Source organism: Bos taurus, chromosome 8 (assembly GCF_002263795.3).
Source record: "Bos taurus isolate L1 Dominette 01449 registration number 42190680 breed Hereford chromosome 8, ARS-UCD2.0, whole genome shotgun sequence".
Lineage (NCBI taxonomy): Eukaryota > Metazoa > Chordata > Mammalia > Artiodactyla > Bovidae > Bos > Bos taurus.
The window spans coordinates 62,598,931-62,620,292 of NC_037335.1; the positions used below are offsets into that span (position 1 = coordinate 62,598,931).

The window sequence follows — 21,362 nt, forward strand, 5'->3', positions numbered from 1 at the left end:
CTAAACTTTGGTCACTCTTAGCTGCAAGAGAGAATGGGAACTCTAGTCTTTTAATTTGGTGAATTGCTGCCTATAATCAAACGGTCTCTGTTTTTAAGCAAGGGGAGAATGAAAACTATGGAAACAACCAGCGCTCTCTCCCTACACAGAACTCCAAGATGAAGAGTAGGAGATGGGTTACTTTCGGAGGCACTGAGCATTTGTTCACCTACCACAGCCTGTCTTGTCTTGGTGGTTTTCATTCACAGACAGAACAAAAAGTCTTGGTTCCTAACCAGGATATATGAGTGGGACTCTTGCTTTTAGTTCCCAGAAAGGTTATCAAAATCACACTATTGGCTCGTCTGCTTCACTTATTTAGCTCTTCTTTGGTTTCTTTCATCAGAGTTGTTCAGTTTAGTCGCTCAGTCATGTCCAACTCTTTGCAACCCCATGGACTGCAGCATGCCAGGCCTCCCTGTCCATCACCAACTCCCAGAGTTTACTCAAACTCATGTCCATTGAGCTGGTGATGCCATCCAACCATCTCATCCTCTGTTGTCCCCTTCTCCTCCTGCCTTCAATCTTTCCCAGCATCAGAGTCTTTTCCAAGGAGTCAGTTCTTTGCTTCAGGCGGCCAAAGTATTGGAGTTTCAGCTTCAGCATCAGTCCTTCCAATGAATATTCAGGACTGATTTCCTTTAGGATGGACTGGTTGCAGTCCCTAGCAGGCCAAGGGACTCTCAAGAGTCTTCTCTGACACCACAGTTCAAAAGCATCAATTCTTCAGTGCTCAGCTTTCTTTATAGTCCAACTCTCACATCCATACATGACTACTGGAAAAACCTTAGCTTTGACTAGATGGACCTTTGTTGGCAAAGTAATGTCTCTGCTTTTGAATATGCTATCTAGGTTGGTCATAACTTTTCTTCCAAGGAGTAAGCGTCTTTTAATTTCATGGCTGCAGTCACCATCTGCAGTGATTTTGGAGCCCCCCAAAATAAAGTCTGACACTGTTTCCCCATCTATTTCCCATGAAGTGATGGGACTGGATGCCATGATCTTAGTTTCTGAATGTTGAGCTTTAAGCCAACTTTTTCACTCTCCTCTTTTACTTTCATCAAGAGGCTTTTCAGTTCCTCTTCACTTTCTGCCATAAGGGTGGTGTCATCTGCATTTCTGAGGTTATTGATATTTCTCCCAGCAATCTTGATTCCAGCTTGTGCTTCATTCATCCCAGCGTTTCTCATGATGTACTCTGCATATAAGTTAAATAAGCAGGGTGACAATATACAGCCTTGACATACTCCTTTTCCTATTTGGAACCAGTCTGTTGTTCCATGTCCAGTTCTAACTGTTGCTTCCTGACATGCATACAGATTCTCAAGAGGCAGGTCAGGTGGGTCAGATGGGTATTCCAATCTCTTTAAGAATTTTCCACATTTTGTTGTGATTCACGGAGTCAAAGGCTTTGGCATAGTCAATAAAGCAGAAATAGATGTCTTTCTGGAACTCTCTTGTTTTTCAATGAGCCAACAGATGTTGGCAATTTGATCTCTGGTTCCTCTGCCTTTTCTAAATCCAGCTTGAACATCTGGAAGTTCACGAGTTGTGGTTCTCCTCAAAACTATCTTATATGTATTTCTTAACTCTCTTTTTTCTTTGTAAGTCTTAGATGGCCACAGCAAGGTACTCTGCCTGGCTAATAGCATATACTGTGTGGTTAGTGCTATTTCTTGACCCACTCAATTCAACACATATTTCTTGGGCACCTGCAGCGTCCTAGCTATGAGTAGGTAGAGTAAAGTTGAGGCAGAAGTATCTCTAGCCACCACCCTTGAGAAACCTTCATCATGGAAGAAAAAAATACCACTTGCATAAGTTGTCATCATTACCTGTCCTGAGCCAACAGTTACTATGTCAAAGGCAGTAGTAACCTAGAGGAGGAAGTGATTATCCACACCCAGGGCAGAGTATGAAAGTTTGCCAGAGGAGTTGGTATTTGAACTGGGCATGGCACAGTGAGTAGGAGGTCAACAGGAATAAAGATAGTCCTGCCAGGCAGAAGAAAAAACATAAGCAAATGTTCTCAGACATGGGACTACATGGCCTTTGGATGAGGAGGTTAGAGGAGGGACTGCAGGAAGAGGTATGCAGGGCTGGGTTGTGAAAGTCCCTGAGTGACTACATCGACCTCTATCTGCAGACTGCCTCAGAGGTGAGCCAGTGTGGCATGGTGATCATGTGCAAGTTGGTATTGCCAGTAGAGCCTGGAGATACTGTAAGTGCTAGGCATTCTAAATTTATAACAATCTAGTTTGAATTGAGACTCACATAGCTTCAATAGTATACAAAACTCTGCTCCTTATATAGCTCCTTCTCTCCCCCCTCTCCTTTATGCTGTTGTCACAAATTTTGCCTTTTATATTATGTGCCCAGTAACATAGATTTATAATTATTTCTTGTGTTTGTATTTTAAATTATGTAAGAAAAAAGATTTACAAACCAAAAGTACAAAAATACTGCCTTTTATATTAACCTATGTAATTACCTTTACTGGCAATCTTTATTTTCCCATATGGCTTCAAGCGGGAGAAGGAAATGGCAACCCACTCCAGTATTCTTGCCTGGAGAATCCTGTGGACGGGGAGCCTGGTGGGCTGCTGTCCATGGGGTCACACAGAGTCAGACACGACTGAAGCGACTTAGCATGCATGCACGCGTGGCTTCAAGCTACCGTATTATGTTTATCCTACTACTTAAATGGATATAGACAGCATGTCCTTATGTCCCTTATACAACCCTGAAAAGCAAAATAAGTTTACAAAGTAAATTTATTACTTAATTCAACAAGTACTTATTATTTATGATGTGTTCTGTGTCCCAGGGATTCAGTGTTGTATAAGAAATAGACAAGTTTCTTCCCTCTCCTGATTTGTATTGGGGGTGGGGGAGGAGGAATGGGAGAATCAGTAAACAGGTAACTTTAGATGATACTATGCCCGTGAAAAACAACATGGAAAATGGGCCAGAGATTTACTAGATGTGTGTAGATACGATGATCCTCACAGAGCTGAGGTTGAGCCAGAAAATTGAACTACAGGGGTAATAGTTTGTTTAAACAAACAAACAAAAATCCCGACAAAGCAAGTAAACTGTCTGCATTTTCACTTATTGTTGGCCTAACTTGATTTTGATCTTAGCGAGCCATCGTTTGAGTTACTGTCATTACAACTTGCCTTATTTTCCACCTTGAACAATAAAAAGACCAATTAACCTTCTCAGATACATTGTAAGATCAGGACTGAGAGAGGATGATGACTTGAACTCATCCAGAGCCACGCTTTTCTCAGCTTTAGCATTATGGTTCCAAATAACTCCAAGGAAAGATCTTGACCAAGTAGTTGCTAATTCTGCTATTTAAAACATCCAGCCACTGTCTGACTAAGTTACAAATATCTTTTTAATGGGTCTTGTTTATTTGCAAGGAAATGACCAACTGGAATTTAAAATTTTGTCTGGGTGCTATGTTCAAGAAAGACATCATTTGATTGATTAAAGCTTGCTTAGAAGAGGAAAGTGTGCACATAGCCAAGATAAGACATAGGAAAGTTGTGACAGCATTCTCCAAATATCAGACAAGCCCTGTTCCTTAGGGAGGATTCTACTCTTTAGCCAGTAGGTGGAATTAGGGCCCATGGGTAGACACACTAGAGAGGGGTCTGTGAGATCAACATAGCATTTTAACCTTCAGAACTGCCTGCCCAATTAGGACAGGGCTTACACACAAGGGGAAGTTCCCCACTGACACAGAGGTGGTCCATACAGAGGTGTGACATATTGGAACTAGCCAAGAAGGGCTCGCAGTTGATTGACATGTTGATGTCAACAGGAGTCTGGAGAAAAAGTAGGTCTCAGTTCTCCAGCCTGTTCTCCATTATACCGCCCAAGACCCACCAGGCCTGGAGGTGAACAGAGAGTCTATCTAACTTCCCTAGGAAGGAAAGGGTGCAGAGAAGAAAATCAAAAGAGTGGGTTGGAAACTTTCTGAACTCTATCTGAAAAGAGATACTCTGTGGATAAAGAGTAACAAAGTAAAACTCAAGGCTCTTTCTGAACAATTTTCAGCCCAGAAATTGGTTTCTGGATTTGGTGCAAGCTATTTGCTAACCTATATTATACAGATCTATGGCTCCTTTTAGAGGTTTTGATAGGGGAAAAAGCTTTTTACTCTGTCTTTATGCTTTTTATACAATGTCTTTCATTTGCTTCTTAAATCCCTTATTTAATTCACCAGGTATACAAATAGGTGGCATGGCATTGTAGGAGGATAGACTTGACATTTGTTGAGTAAATATTTATTACAAGCAGATACATGCCAAGTACTGGAACACTGTGGTCACTATGACTAGGTGTGTATATATATATATATGCTTTGTAAATAGAGGTCCCATAATTACAGTGCTATTTACAAGTGGCTTATAGATCAACCTTCAAACACATTTTCAGCAACATGTACTGCACAAAGGGTGGGAAATGCCATGTTAATGCTAATATATTGCACTGCTCTCAGATTAAGTACAACTTTCCTAGAGGAAATCTCCTTTGGGGGTTTACTCTAGCCAGCAGTTTGCTAGCTCCTTTCTTAGCCGATAGCTGGTTCCCAGGACTATAAACTTCTAATTGCAAATATAAAACATCCTATTTTAAGGAAGTTGCTGCTGAGAGTGAGGACCCCAGTTTTAAACGAAAAAGACTTAAGTGTGAGGGGATGAGAAGACAGTTGGGCAGGAGACCACCTCCTGTACTTAGGGTGGGGAGATACGACTTAGTGCAGAGTGAACTCCAGGAAGAACTCCTCTAAGAGTGGTTTTAACTTCCTCAACTGATGGTGAGTGGTAGGGAATGTCAGGTGATTTTGTAGTGGGGACATGCAGAATCCTAAGCAATACATGTGTCCATCCCTGTGTCTGTGGAGTAAATAAAAATGTCTTGTTCAGCTTCTCTTTGGGTGGGATTGGCTGCTGGGGAGTTTCTAAAAGCAGAACCCAACCCTACATGACTCTTTTAAAACAAATATTTTGTAATTGCCTTCTTCTACTCCTCTGAAATGAAATTCACAGATAAAATAATCTAGAAAACCAGTTGTGTAGTGAAACTGTAAAAAAGCTACTTGTGTTTATATGTAAAGCAGAGCTTTTCTCCTCTACAGGAGTGACTGTCAAGACATTCACATGTTGACTAGGACAAAGACAAGGCTAGAGAAAACTTTTCTGATGTGGGGGACTCTTTTGTACACAGCAGGACAATTAGCATCCAGCTGGCCCACTAAATGCCCCTGATCATTGTGACAACCAAAAATAACCCTGTGAAAATCCAAAGTGCCCCTGAAGGGAGAAGTTGCTCCCATGGAGAACCACTGATGAATGGGAATTGACCAAACAGCCCCAAGAGAAGCTCTTTTGCTATTTATTGGGTTAACTTGGCCACTTAAGGGAATCTGCGGCTAGAACAAGACCAAAGGGCTCCTGATTTAACAAAAGATCAAGCCCCAGATGATTTATCCAAAGTCAGATAGCACAGGGACAAAGGTCCTCACTGAATAGTATACTTTTAATCTGAAGCCACACTTTGTGAATACTGTCTGCTTCTTTGATTTCAGGGTCAGCTAACTTGTACTTGAGCACCTCCTATGTGGTTTCTTCTCCCTGCTTCCTCTCTTCTTCCTCCCTAGCACCTAATACAGTATAATCTTTGTACCAACTGGTTTATGGACTGTTACAGAGTCAGTAATGTCGTAGTTAACTGCCTTGCTTACAGTATTTGTTACCCTGCCTTCGTGCCCTACCCCACAACTGGGCCCTTAACCTTTTGCTAACTCATACAGAATTCTAACTGTTGCTTCTTGACCCTCATAGAGGTTTCATCCTTGGAATCATCTTTACATATGGGCCTTGTCCAAGGCCAAGCTGTGTAAACGACCCACAGCTTGAGAAGGGATAGAGGCAACCTCTTAGAGAGCCATGACTCTCCCCTGTTGGTCTATGAATTTTCTCTATACAGTATGGCTTACAGCTTTCATTATCCCCTGTTTTCCAGTATTCGGTATTCGGTGCCTGTGTGGCCTCTACAGCTTTAGCTATCAGTCTCTTCTAGGGATTAGCCTCTTTCAGCTGACTCACCTTGGAGGCCTTTGTGGGCAGATTAGGGAGTTTTGCTTGATCAGCACATCCTTAGCTTTACCAGAGCCGGGATTTTAGCAGAGTTCCTGGAATCTGTCCCTTTTATTTTTTGTTTTGTTTTGTTTCTCCTTACTCAGTTAAAATGAATGCAGTTGTCTAGAAATTTCTCTGCATTTGTTCATGAAGCAATACCTGATGGGAGAGGGAATGATCATAATGTTAATGATTAACCAAAAATAGATCTGTCTAAAGATTCCTTTTGTCATGGATCTATTTTTCCTGACCTTTTATGAAAGCAAAAAGTACCCAGGAGATTGGGTTTCATCCATATACATACCTTTGAACACGTTGTTGTCTAGTTTCAAGAAGGAGTTAAAATTGTTATTACTAAAGATTATTTGCAGTTAAATAACTCAGGGGGGAAAGATGAATAAAATCTAAAGTCTTTTCAAGTTGTTTGTAAGGGAGATGAAACATGGAATCACTTCCTACATCCTTCTCCACAGTGAGCAGGTTTGAGGGATAAATAAGGGGCTCCAAGAGCTCAGCCACAGGAGGCATCATTTTCAGGTTGGGGCCTCAAGGAAGATTTCCTGGGAGAGTAATTACATAAGACACTGAATAATGTCACAGTCAAGTCCCTGGGGCTCATTTCGCGGTACATAAAGTGATAGATACATAGGCTTCAGCATTATGTGAACCAAGAACCTCCAGATGTCCATGCTGGGTTTATAAAAAGAAGAGGAACTAGAGATCAAATTGCCAACATTCACCAGGTTATAAAGAAAGGAAGGGAATTTCAGAAAAACACCTCTCTCTGTTTCATCAACTACGCTAAAGCTTTTGACTGTGGGGATCATGACAAACTGTGGAAAGCTCTTAGAGAGATGGGAATACCAGACCATCTTACCTGTCTCCTGAGAAACCTGTATGAGGGTCAAGAAGCAACAGTTAGAACCCTGTATGGAACAACTGATTGGTTCAAGATTAAGGAAGGAGTATGACAGGGCTGTCTGTTATCACCCTGTTTGTTTAACCTATACGCAGAGCACTTCATGAGAAAGGTCAGGCTGGATAAGTTATAAGCAAGATAAGTGGGAGAAACATCAACAACCTCAGATATGTGGATAGCACTTTATTGGCAGAAAACAAAGAGGAATTCAAGAGCCTCTTGATGAGGGTGAAGGAGGGGAGTCAAAGAGGTGGCTTAAGACTAAATATTAAAAAAAAAAAAAAAACTAAGATCACAGCATCCAACCCCATTAGTTAGTTTCAGTTCAGTCGCACAGTCGTGTCTGACTCTTTGGGACCCAATGAACCACAGCACGCCAGGCCTCCCTGTCCATCACCAACTCCCGGAGTTTACTGCATGGCAAATAGAAGGGGAAAAGGTGGAAGCAGTGACATATTTCCTCTTCTTGGGCTCCAAAATCACTGTGGACAGTAACTGCAGCCATGAAATCAGAAGACAGTTGCTTCCTGGCAGGAAAGTGATGACAAACCTAGACACTGTGCTGAAAATCAGAGACATTACTCTCCTGAAAAAGGTCCATCTAGTCAAGGCTGTGGTCTTCCCAGTGGTCATGTACGGTTGTGAGAGCGGGACTGTAAAGAAGGCAGAACACCAAAGAATTGATATCTTCAAACTGTGGTGCTGGAAAAGACTCCTGAAAGTCCCTTGGACAGCAAGGACATCAAACCAGTCAATTTTAAGGGAGATCAACCCTGAATATTCACTGGAAGGACTGATGCTGAAGCTGAAGCTCCAGTATTTTAGTCATCTGATGCGAACAGATGACTCATTGGAAAAGTCTCTGATTCTGGGAAAGATTGAGGGCAGAGGGAGAAGAGGGCCCCAGAGGATGAGATGGCTGAATGGCATCATTGATGCAATGAACATGAACTTGGGCAAACTCCAGGAGATGATGAAGGAAGAGAGGCCTGGCATGCTGCAGTCCATGGGGTTGCAAAGAGTCCAACACAACTGGGCAACTCAACAACAAAGTAATAGAAAAGAGAGTTTTGGTTTTGGTCTTCTTTTTGGAGACAGTATAGAGGAGAACCAGGTAAGTTCAGACGAGAAGTGAGATGAGGGCAACCAGGGGTATCTGAAGTCACCACTCTCAATTTTGGGCTGTATTGCAAACACCAAAACATCCATCAGGTGAAATAAAAACAAGGTGAGCTATTGGTGTATTCTTGGAACATTGTCACTGTCACTGTCAATTCAGCAAGGGTGCTTGCTGAACTGAGAAAAGGAAGAGATTCAACTCAACCGACAGCTTTAGTTCTGTCTTTTTCTGTTTTTTACAGGTATTTTGGTGTTTGTGTTCAATGTGGTGGCTCTTTCCAAATGAATAGGCTCCCCAAATAGAGATAAAAATGCTTGAAGGGGTTTAGATGAAGGTTTCACACTTGAGATATTTCCACCTTTCTCAGCCCAGGATAAACTGGCAACAAATCCATCTTCCTTCCTCATCCTTGGGCCTCTCACCTGGGCATACCCTTTCCATGATAATCTCTCTTGAAAAATATCTGGATGAGCCTGTCAGGCTGCTGCCTACTGTCCAGCTGTTTTTTTTTTTTTTTTTTAATATAAATTTATTTATTTTAATTGAAGGCTAATTACTTTACAATATTGTATTGGTTTTGCTATAGATCAAGATGAATCCACCACGGGTGTACACATGTTCCCCATCCTGAACCCCCCTCCCACCTCCCTTCCCATACCATCCCTCTGGGTCATCCCAGTTCACCAGCCCCGAGCATCCTGTATCATGCGTCGAACCTGAACTGGCGATTCGTTTCACATATGATCTTATACATGGTTCAATGCCATTCTCCCAAATCATCCCACCCTCGCCCTCTCCCACAGAGTCCAAAAGATTGTTCTATGCATCTGTGTCTCTTTTGCTGTCTCGCATACAGGGTTATCGTTACCATCTTTCTAAATTCCATATATATGCATTAGTATACTGTATTGATGTTTTTCTTTCTGACTTGCTTCACTCTGTATAATAGGCTCCAGTTTCATCCACCTCATTAGAACTGATTCAAATGTATTATTTTAAAGGCTGAGTAATACTCCATTGTGTATATGTGCCACAGCTTTCTTATCCATTTGTCTGCTGATGGACATCTAGGTTGCCTCCATGTCCTGGCTATTATAAACAGTGCTGCAATGTACATTGGGGTACATGTGTCTCTTTCAATTCTGGTTTCCTCAGTGTGTATGCCCAGCAGTGGGATTGCTGGGTCCTATGGCAGTTCTATTTCCAGTTTTTTAAGGAATCTCCACACTGTTCTCCATAGTGGCTGTACTAGTTTGCATTCCCACCAACAGTGTAAGAGGGTTCCCTTTTCTCCACACCCTCTCCAGCATTTATTGCTTATAGACTTTTGGATAGCAGCAATTCTGACTGGCGTGAAACGGTACCTCACTGTGGTTTTGATTTGCATTTCTCTGATAATAAGTGATGTTGAGCATCTTTTCATGTGTTCGTTAGCCATCTGTATGTCTTCTTTGGAGAAATATCTGTTTAGTTCTTTGGCCCATTTTTTGATTGGGTCGTTTATTTTTCTGGAATTGAGCTGCAGGAGTTGCTTGTATATTTTTGAGATTAATTCTTTGTCAGTTGCTTCATTTGCTATTATTTTCTCCCATTCTGAAGGCTGACTTTTCACTTTGCTTATAGTTTCCTTTGTTGTGCAGAAGCTTTTAATTTTAATTAGGTCCCATTTGTTTATTTATGCTTTTATTTCCAATATTCTGGGAGGGGGGTCATAGAGGATCCTGCTGTGATTTATGTCGGAAAGTGTTTTGCCTATGTTCTCCTCTAGGAGTTTTATAGTTTCTTGGCCAGCTGCTTTTGATCCTCCTACTATCCATCTTGCCTACCCTTGAAAGCCACCTGAGCAGATCACTAAGGACCTCTTGACAGCCCTTGGGAAGTGTGTCTGCCTTTCCTGAAAGAGTGACCCAGATGTTCCTGCCCCCAGCTCCTGTCTTCCAAGCTTGAGCTTGAGCTTTTGCTGAGAGAGAATGCCTTTGCAAGAGGCAGAAAATGGATGCCTGAGTCTTGTCCATTCTGAAAATTCTGCTTCACAGCCGCATAACATAGGCTTTCATCTAAGGAAGTTTTTAACACAAGTTCATAGTAGGGCTTCAAGAACTCTGAAACCTCTAAAATCATATGTCAAATTTTGTGTCTATATGTTGCTTTCACATATTGTGACCCCACCCCTCACAAAATGGTAAGAAACTTTGTTTAAAGAGTAATCAATTTGTGTTATCTCTGATGTCCCTTAATTCCCCTGAAATCCAATTATTATATTCAGGGCATGGAGGTTAATGTTTAAATTCCCTGGACCTTGGACCAGTCCCAAAGAAAATTAAAAGAAAACAAAAACACAGCTTCCTAGTCTGCCCTTGCTCTGCCAGCTATCCAAGGACTTCTGAAAACCTCCTGATATGTGTCAGCCAAAAATCTGTAGAATGGACACTTCACCCAAAAACATATCTAAAGGGGCAATAAGCAGATGAAAAGATACTCAGTGTCATTAGATATGCAAGCGTGCTAAATTGCTTCAGTCATGTCCAGCTCTTTGCGACCCTATGGACTGTAGCCTGTCAGGCTTCTCTGTCCATGGGATTCTCCAGGCAGGAATACTGGAGTGGGTTGCCCTGCCTATCTCCAAGGGATCTTCCTGACTGACCCAGGAATTGAACTGGCGTCTCTCATGTCTCCTGCAATGGTGGGCAGATTTTTTTACCACTAGCACCACCTGGGAAGCCCCATCATTAGTTATGGGAAAATGCAAATTAAAATCTCAATGTGATATCTTTATACATCCACTGAAACGGCTAAAATTAAAAAAACTGACAATTCCAAGTATTGGAGAGGATGTGGAATAACTGGAATTCTCATTCAAAGTTAGAAGAAGGGGAGCCCAAAATGATATAGTTACTTTAGAAAACAATTTGACAGTTCTTAAAAAGTCAGACATACACTTATCCTACAACTAGCAATTCTATTCCCAAGTCTTTATGCAGGAAAAGTACATGATCACACAAAGATCTGCATGTAATTGGTACAGCAGTTTTATTTACAGCAGCCACATACTGGAAAGAACACAATTGTATATCAAATGTAAATAGATAAAAACACTATGACACATCTATACATTTGACAACATAAAAAGGAAAAGACTACTGAGATATATTACAACCTGGTGATTCTCAAAAGCATTATGCCAAGGGAAAGAAGCCAAAAGGACTACAAATTGTGATTCTGTTTATATGACATTCTAGAAAAGGCAAAGCTGTAGTGAGAGAAATCATTATCAGTGGCTGCCAGGGCCTGGAGGTAGGAGAAAGAAATTAACTGTAAAGGGGCCACAAGGAATTTTTTTGGAATGATGAACTTGTTTGATAAATGATTGTGGTGGTAGACACATGATGAAATATATTTGTCAAAATTCATCAAACTAATTTAAAGTATTTATTATATGTAAACTATTCATCAACATGGCTGATGAGTTTTTTTTTTTTAACTAGCTGCTGAGCATTTACTTTATATATAGGACAGTTCAAACATGGGAATTCTTTTTTGCAAGGATAAAGGATCTCAGACTTGGGGTCAATGCACATCATTTTATGATTTATTTTACATATTGGACTCTGGAGTTTGTCCTAATTTCCTACTCCAACTGGCACTCTTTCAATTGGGAGCTGCTGTTTTCATCTTTCCCATCTTCAGGGTAGAGCCAGAAGGTGTTATGAGCACTGCAGAGTCCAAATTGTGTCTGGTTGTATATTACATCTATTAAATCCACTGCAGTGTTTGGAGCTGACTGAAGGGGAGAGAAGGAAGAGAGAGAGAGCTGAAATAGACTGAAATACAGCAGCAGGGATAGAAACAGGTGCCAGGGAGAGACATTTCAGCAGACTTTGTCCGGGACTAGATGTAGGAGTATAAAAGAGAGCAAGCATTGTTCAGAGGGGACTTTGAACAGTTCCTCGTTGCCTTTGAGAAGAAGCCCAAACTCCTGATCATAGGCTATCCGGCCTTCCATAATCTACTTTCTATCTCCCTCTTCATTGCCCACTAACCATTTTCACTAAAACAGAAGCTCCTCAAGCACAGGCCTGTGCCTTACAACAAGTAGTCCTCCATAAGCACTTATTACTTAACAGCAGTTGTTCAGTATAAACTGGTTGTATTATAGATATGTACAAATGTCCATTCACCTACTGATGGACATTTGTATTGTTTTCTTTTTTGGCTATTACAAAAAGAATATGTTTGTATGTTATGTATGTATGTTATGAATATTCTTGTCCAAGTCATTGTGTGAACATATGCTTTCATTTTCCTCAGATAAACCCTGGGAATGGAATTGCTGGGTCATACTGGCTCAGTTGGTGAAGAATCTGCCTGCAATGCAGGAGACCTGGTTTTGATCCCTGGGTCGAAAGGAAGATCCCCTAGAGAAGGGAATGGCAACCCACTCCAGTATTTTTGTCTGGAGAATTCCATGGACAGAGGAGCCTGGTGGGTTAACTGTCCATGGGATTACAAAGAGTCAAGACACAACTGAATGAGTAACACTAACACTCTGTTATGTTTAGTAGATCCACACAAGGGAATAAAAAGACATGAACTATTGGTGCACACAACATGGATGAATCTTAACAAGCTTATGCTGAGTGAAAGAAGCTGGATACTGCCCCACTCCACCCTCTGAAAAAGACCCCCACACACAGACTGTATGAGTCCATTCACATAAAATTCTAGCAAAAGCAAACTAATCTATAGCAACAGAAAGCAAACCAGCAGCTGGGAGGGCAAAGGACAGTGAGGCACATAGGTTGACAGTGATAAAAATACATGGGGAAACTCTTTGGGGGTCATGGATATGTTCATTATTGTTATGGAGTGATAGTATCACAGCTGTATACATATATCAAAACATGCCATATATTTTTAAACAAGTGCAGTTTATGTCAATTATTCCTCAATAAAGCTGTGAAAAATACTGTTTGAATAAAGAGCAGGCCCTCTGTAAATGCATATAGAATGAATGTGGAGAAATGTGCAATGTTGGTTTAAGGGACACAAACCAATATGCTCAATAATCGTTGGTAGAATTAATATATAGAAGAAACAAGTGAATAAATAGTAGGTGTTTAATAATTTTATAACGAATGAATGAATTTGACAAATGTTTAAATCAGCCTATTGTGTGCCAGGGATTAGGGAACAAAACAAAGATCCCAGAGCTCAGAGCTTTGTTTTGAAGAGGAGAGTAAAAAAACACACATTAGTGCGCTAGACAGTGCCAAGGAGAGAAAAAGCTGAGAAGGGCCACCAGGACTCTTAGAGAAGGAGACTGACATTTTTGAGAGTGTGGCCACCCTTCTCCCAGGATGACGCCTGAGAAAAGATCTAAAAGAAATGAATGAGCCAGGTGGGTGTCTAGGAGAAAAAAAAGTAACTGCTCTAGAATTGAAGAAAAGAATGAGCAATACTTAAATGAAACTTATAACGAGTGAATGCAATAGCCGGAGCGCGTAAATGCTAATAAGATTGGCTGGGTCCAAGGCCCTCCCGGCCAGTCAGTCCTTGCATGGTCCACGAGGAATGCCCCCCCCACCTCCGCCGTCTCCTTTCTCCGTCGGCCAGTGCGTGGGCACGCGCAAAAACCGCTAGACGGCGTCGGTTTCCCTTCCCACGCGCGGACGCCGGCGTGGGCTGACGCGGTCACGGCGCCCGCGCGTGCGCAGAGCCGAGGCCGGCGGCACTCGGGGAGGGGCGGAGCGGGGCGGGGCCGAGCAGGGCGGGGCGGGGCGGGGTCTTGAGGTGATTTCCCAAGCCGCGGCAGCGCCTCAGGCGGTGCGGGGAAACCGAAAGTGGGCGGCTGCTGCGGCTGTGGCCGTGAAGAAGAGGGCGGCGGGAGCCGGGCCCAGAGGCACTGGGACGGGCCGTGGGCCCTCAGGACGAGGTGAGCGCAGGTCCTGCTGGCTGCGGGAACGACAGGTGCCAGGCGAGGTCTGACGAGGTTTGGGGGGGGCGGGGGGCGCGGCACACCTGTGTTCCTAGCGGGACAGTACCCCGAAGGGGACTCCAGCGGGCTGGGGCCTCTTCCCTGTAGCCGCAGAGGATGCCCCGGTCCCCACTTCAGCAAAGCAAGCTGGGCGCCAGGGGAGTTGGAGTTCCAGAGCGTTGTGTTTTAAATCTCTGACGGGACCGTCTGGCTGTTCACCCCGGAGCCGGCGGACTCTGCCGCTTGGGAAGCTCAGTGCAGAGGGAAATACGGCGCGGTGGGTGTGGACAAGGGGCGGATGGTGCTGACCAGGAAGTGGTTCCCTGCACCGGGGCGACCGGCCTCAGCTGCCCGTCCGGAGCAAGGGATATCCGAGCCCCCTGGCTGTTTGAGCTCGCGTATTTTACACCGTCCACTTTAAGTTCCTCTTAGAGGAACTTAAGACTAGCCTCTGCAGGCCACTTAAGCAATGCAGGACACAAACACTATCCGTTTCTCTTAAACCGTGAGCACCCTGAACCCTGGGTGGGTACAGAGCTTCAAGTTAGGAGGGAAATATGACTCCATAGTGAATATCTCTTAACTTTCACCAAATCCCCCAACAGGATCAGGTTCTCAGTCTTCATTTAATGGGAAGGAACTTGAAGCCCACACAACTGTTCTGCTCCCATTTCCTTGAGGGGGTAGGTACATTGCCATACATAACCAAAGAGACCACTCCCTCCCAAACAATTTCAAAGAACCAGAAAGGGAAATACCTTTATTCGAAACAGCCTTGGCCGAATTCTGAAAGCCAACCTACAAAACAGAAACAATAACACCACTGACCTGGGTCATCCCTCCCTCCCTACCCGCCACCCCTTTCGTGCAGGTGGAAAGACTGCAGAAAAGTGCCCTGCCTAAGTGATATACAACAACTTAATGACAGAAGTGAAACAGACCAACTCCTGGCTGCTTTGATGTGGAGGTGTTGCATACTGCAAATAGCATGGACTTTGCAGATTCACGTTGGAATCTGGGTTTCTCCACGTACAAATTGTATGCTCTTGAACAAATCACACGCCTGTTTTGAGCCCGATTTTCTCTTTTAATCAATTGGAAATATTTAACTTACCCTGCAAGACTTTTCTTAGATAACTACTGCAACTCATTTGCCTCAGAATAACAGCCAAGAAGTGTTAACTCTTTTCCTTCCACCAAACTTCCTATATTTTACATAATTGGATTTCAGTTTTCTTGCATGCAGGGACACATTTTTAAGTTCTCTATATAATATAAAATGGCCCATAGTAGAGATTTTTGCAGTTCCACTCAACTAACCTTCATGGAGCGTCAGTTACATGCACAGTACCAGCTGGGGGAAGGAAATTGCTCTGGGGCCAGTTGGATTAGAACCCACATCTTTTGTGCAGGGCCCTTTGCCGGCCTACAGCCTGTCTGCTAGTTCAACACAGTGAGACTCTGAAGCAGCAGTTGGTGGTGCCTTTGAATTTCAGACCCTGTAGATTGGAAATGAAATGTAATCCCTGCTAATGCCCTTTTAAGTGTATTGGTTGAACATGACTGAATGAACTATTGTATTTTGTACCAAGAGATTTAAACTCCTTGAAGGACCTCTCTTTAAATTCTCTCTCTTTAAATTCTCTGTGCAGTATAATCTAGTTGGGGACTTAATATGAATGTAAGAAAAAAACAGTTTATAGTATTTTAAGTCTTAAGTGCCTACTCTGTGTTTGATCAGTTGCTGTTTGTAAGGTCTAAGATTTGACGTAGAGTGAGCACTTTGCTTCTGGACACTTTCAGGGTCAGCACATAAATACAGAAAGGACAGTTCCTTGGTGCTTGGAGTGCAGTCTAATTTCATATTTATATGAACTGATTTTTCTTTCTTTATGCAAAACCAACTTTCTCCTCCTGTTCCCACCTTTGTGCTTTGAAAAGCTTTGGTCTTTTCACTCTTTCCTCATTGGGCCAATTTTAAAAAAAATTTTGTCTTTCAAATAAACTATTTAAAAGTAATTGTCATTTTTAGCTAAAGGTGTGTGTTAGGATATATGTCAGTTAGAGCTTTTCAATGTGACTCCAACGCAAACTCAGTATTTTAGCTTTGTCCAGAGGAAGCAAACCCATTTTCATTAGATCTTTGGACCCTATTTCAGCACTTGAAGGACTCCAGGGAAGGTTGAGAACCATGGATCTTGCCCATCCTCCTTAGGTTTCTTATGAAAAAAACAACCTGAAGTGACTTCCTCAAAGGGTCATAGCTAATTAGAAGCAGAACTGGGATTAAGGCCCAAACTCCTAACTAAGCCACTTATGATCTCAGAGCTTTTTCTCCAGTATGTAGATTTATGGAGAGCTGTTATTTATTCATACTATGTAATTAGTAATGGATGTATAATTTGGAGGTTGAAATTACAGTAATAAAAAAGAAAACTGCTCTCTGAAGGAAGTATATCACCACCTGAGGGCATTAATTACTATCTTCAAAAAAAAAAAGTTGGTAAAGGAGTAACTCAGGTGGTAACAAATAGAATGTAATTGGAAATAAAAGATAACATGTAAACTGTTACTGGATGAGAAATTGCCTCCAAAGAGTCTTAGACAAAAACCTTCCTTCTTTTAGGCTCAGTTTATTGATGCATAATGAGGGGTTTGGGATAGACTAGATGATGCCTAAAGTCTTTTCAGCACACACATTCTGGATTTTAGGGGCCTGACTCATTGCTAAAGTAGTATCTTCATGGAGAAGGGCAGCCATTTACCAGAAGAATGTGCCCTAAGAAGACACTAAAAATTGAGTAGCTGACTAAAGAAGATAAGAGAGATTGTTTGGTGATTTCAGTTTACCCTAATAATTCTTTAGATTTATTTAAGGGTTGAGTGCCAGTCTTCTACTCAAATTTATGACACCAAAAAATGCAACAAGGTAAATGAATCAAATTGTATAGTTGGAAATAGTTGAGAAAAGAGAAACTGAGAGGAGAAAGCATAGATGGGAGCATGACCAGCTTGGCCAAAGGTCTTTGGGCAGCAGGAGTGAGGAAACTGAAGCTACGGAAAGCAGATCAGATGTGAAATGACTGAGCCAGGGAGGGCCAGCTAATGGTAAAGGCAGGTATCCAGAGGACACCAAAACCTGCTTCTTCAGAATTAGACTCTCCAGGGACCATTTTCAGGTGTATTAGAAAAACTGTGAATTTACAAAATATAATATTGAAAGTGAAAGTTATTTTAGGCTGTTTACATTGTTTAAACCTTGCTTTCCAAAAGATTGTCATTACTTTCGCCTACTCCCTGCTCTACTTGGTGCACATTGTTAGCATTTCAGGGTACTCATGATTAATTATGTAGCAAAATAGAAAAGGAATGATGTAAAAGGATTCAATTTTTACAGCAGTTGAAAAGTATTTTGGATTTGAGTGCCACACTCTTAAATCAGAATGTGACAGATCCCCATTTCATGCCACTTTAACAGCTAGTCACTAAATACGCCTCAGGGTTGCTCTCCATGTTCTCCAAGTCAAATTTACTTTCAGAAGCCAATGCTGTACATTTGGAGCAGCTGTCTGAAAGCAAGCCCTAAGTTTGGGAGCCAGACCTGGATTCTTGTTGTGGTTCTGGCCATAAAAATATGTGAGTCCTGGAATAATCACCTGGTACCTCAGTTTCCTCATTTTTAAACTAAGCAGTTTGGAGATGGTGAGAAGGTGCCCTCAAGCATTCCATGCTTCTCTCAGCTCCCAACTCTGAGGTCAGGCCACCACCCTGTGCTGCCATACAATGGTTCAGGGACATTGTATTGACAGAGCAGTCAAGTGACTTTTGTGTACGAATTAGGTGAGAAATCTTAGAGGAGATCTGGTGGTTTTACTAAGCTTGCCTGGTCAAGTGTGTTAATGAGGCAAGTAAGAAAAACTGGGAAACTTACAATGTTTCAGATTTGATGCTGTATTAAAATGTCTCCAGTATGCCAACGCCTGTATCTGTGCACTCTTAGCCATGTAATGCATATATTCATAGGTAGTTTCCCATACATACCAGGCTTCTAGGAAAATATAACCACCGAATGCCAAGTATTGTGCTAAGCACATATAACTCTATTTTTGACACTTATCATTCAGAAAGAGAGGCAAGGAAAGGAGGAGAAAGGGTGAGAGGAAGGCCATGAAAGTCAAGTGCAGTCTGTTGTGATCATTGTGGCTGGTTTCTTCCTCCTTGACTGAGGTCTTTGCTAGCTGACCTTGGTCAGTTTTTGAGATTAAAGTATTCTGATTAAATAATTCCCCAGATTCACCTCTACTTTACTCTGCTTAAGCAGGGGATTCTTACCCAGCTCAAGCAGCCCCTTTATTATCTAGGGAAACCCTTAAGAATTCTAACCTGAATTTTAAAAGATGACCAACCTTATTTCTCCCAGCCTAGCCTAACTTACCATCATCAGGGCTTGCATAACATTCTCAAAATAAATTGAATTCTCTTAAACTGTAAATTATATTTATCACAACACTTTTAGAGAGTAGAAATAAGGAGGAAGATTGAAAGAACAAAATGGCAGCTTAAGCAGTCTGGGAACCACTTTGGAGGGATTGCTGTTGAGGCTCTGCACTGAGTTGAAATTCCCATGGTAAGCTTTCTTCTACGCTTCTAGTGGATGACATCCAAGATAATAAACTTGATTTTTATAGTTAGAGGAAAGTCTCTTCTGTGTATACTTTTTATAAAAGTTCTTGAGAATAACTGCCATCTTCAGGAAAGCTGAGAAAATGCCATGATAACCAAGGAATTACCAAAATTTAGAGCATTCTACAGCAGTATAGTAGGTTAGAGAGTAACATTACGGTTTTTTGAGCTTTAGTTGTAACATTGTTTTTGTTCAGCGCCTGAACTGATACTGCTAATGTAGGAATTGCAAACTGGACAGACATGAGTCCTGAGAACAGAGACCTGAAGAGTAAGACATCCATCCAAACAAGATGCACAACCACATTCACCTTCCAGCTTTTATTACACTTCTCACCAGCTTTGAAATCCTCAGTCTTATAGTCCAATGGACTGCCCTTCCCTCCAAAAAATTGTTTGCTAATAGAGAATTATAGTATTCCAGAAAATAGCATGCCTAAAAAAGGGGAGGGAGAGAAATGCTTTCGATTTTAGTCATGTGGTCAAGTATTGCTTCCCAGTCTCCTCAAGTGTCAGGCACTTTTTTTAATTAAAAAAAAAAAAACTTCGTGAAACTTCACACATAAGTAGTTGTACTTCTAATATCCATTGGTTGACAAAATATATAACTACCAAAAGCTACTGAAAATTCATAGCTTTTGAACTGAATGAATTGAAACAAATGAATTTTCAATTCATTCACAAAGTTGTGTTTTTGAATCTCAACCATATCTGCATATTGTTTGAGGAATAGGAATACATGTTAGTATGAGACATTTACCAGTGTTCAAGCAATGCATGCTTACACATCAAGGTGTGTGAACTTCTTGCAGTAACTCTATGGCTCAGACCTGAGCCTGCTCACTGAGAACTTGGACTCAGAGTGGAAAGGCCCAGAAATAATCTATGTAATGGATCTCAATCACAGCTTGACATAATTAACTGTCTCAATCAGTTTACAACAGCCATTAAAATTTGAAAATAATTTTTTAATTAAATTGAGGATTATTCCTTTAATTGCCCACATACACTATGCTATTATTTTAGTGAGTAGGAGAGAAAAGGAATGGTGTTAGCTAGATGGAGAATTTTTCATTCATTCACTCAGGATTTACTGAGCTCCGGTTGTGGGCTAGGCACTAGGGATTCAGCAGTGAACAAAACCCATCCAAATCCCTGCTTCCATGAGCTTACATTCAAGTCAGGAAGTTGTTATTCAGTCCCCAAATCATGTCCAACTCTTCACCCACCATGGACTGCAGCATGCCAGTCTTCCCTGTCCCTCACCATCTCCTGAAGTTTGCCCAAGTTCATGTCCATTGAATTGGTGATGTCATCCAACCATCTCATCCTCTGTCATCCCCTTCTCTTCCTTTCCTCAGTCTTTCCCAGCATCGGGGTCTTTTCCAATGAGTCAGCTGTTCACATTAGGTTGCCAAAGTATTGGAGCTTCAGCTTCAGTATCAATCCTTCCAAAGAGTTTTCAGTGTTGATTTCGTTTAAGATTGACTGGTTTGATCTTGCTTTCCGGGGGTCTCTCAAATGTCTAATCCAGTACCATAGTTCAAAAGCATCAATTCTTTGGAGAAGGAAATGCTAACCCACTCCAGTATTCTTGCCTGGAAAATTCCATGGACAGGGGAACCTGACAGGCTACAGTCCATGGGATTGCAAAGAGTCAGACACAACTGAACAACGAACACTTAACACTTCTTTATTGTCTAGCTGTCATATCCGTACATGACTACTGGAAAGACCATACATTTGACTATATGGACCTTGGTCCACAAAGTGGTGTCTTTGGTTTTTAACACACTGTCTAGGTTTGTCATAACTTTCCTGCCAAGAAGCAATCGTCTTCTAATTTAATGGCTGCAGTTACCATCCACAGTGGATTTAGAGCCCAGGAAGAGGAAATCTGCCACTTATTCCACCTTTTCCCTTTTTATTTGCATGCAGTGATGGGACTGGCTTTTTCACTCTCCTCCTTTACCCTCTCAAGAGTCTTTTAGTTCCTCTTCACTTTTTGCCATGCAGTTCAGTTGCTCAGTCATGTCTGACTCTTTGCGACCCCATGAACCGCAGCATGCCAGGCCTCCCTGTCCATCACCAACTCCCGGAGTTTACCCAAACTCATGTCTTTTGAGTCAGTGATGCCATCCAACCATCTCATCCTCTGTTGTCCCCTTCTCCTCTTGCCTTCAATCTTTCCCAACATCAGGGTCTTTTCAAATGAGTCAGCTCTCACATCAGGTGGCGAAAATATTGGAGTTTCAGCTTCACTATCAGTTCTTCCAGTGAACACCCAGGACTGATTTCCTTTAGGATGGACTGGTTGAATCTCCTTGCAGTCCAAGGGACTCTCAAGAGTCTTCTCCAACACCACAGTTCAAAAGCATCAATTCTTTGGCGCTCAGCTTTCTTTATAGTCCAACTCTCACATCCATACATGACCACTGGAAAAACCATAGCCTTAACTAGACAGAGTCTAGT

General features: G+C 41.9%; 1 protein-coding gene across 4 annotated transcripts in view; it reads left to right on the plus strand.

Annotated features, from left to right (window-relative positions):
* Window positions 1-14,051: 14,051 nt before the first annotated feature.
* The window catches only part of TDRD7 (tudor domain containing 7), a 104,045-nt gene continuing 96,734 nt past the window's right edge, over window positions 14,052-21,362 (plus strand). For 2 of the 4 annotated variants that reach the window (XM_015472543.3, XM_059888982.1), the window contains exons 1-2: window positions 14,052-14,165; window positions 15,079-15,245. The gene's annotated coding sequence lies outside the window, so the exon portion shown is untranslated. The remainder of the gene's footprint in view (window positions 14,166-15,078; window positions 15,246-21,362) is intronic. The other 2 variants (XM_059888981.1, NM_001100309.1) reach the window with 2 other exon arrangements.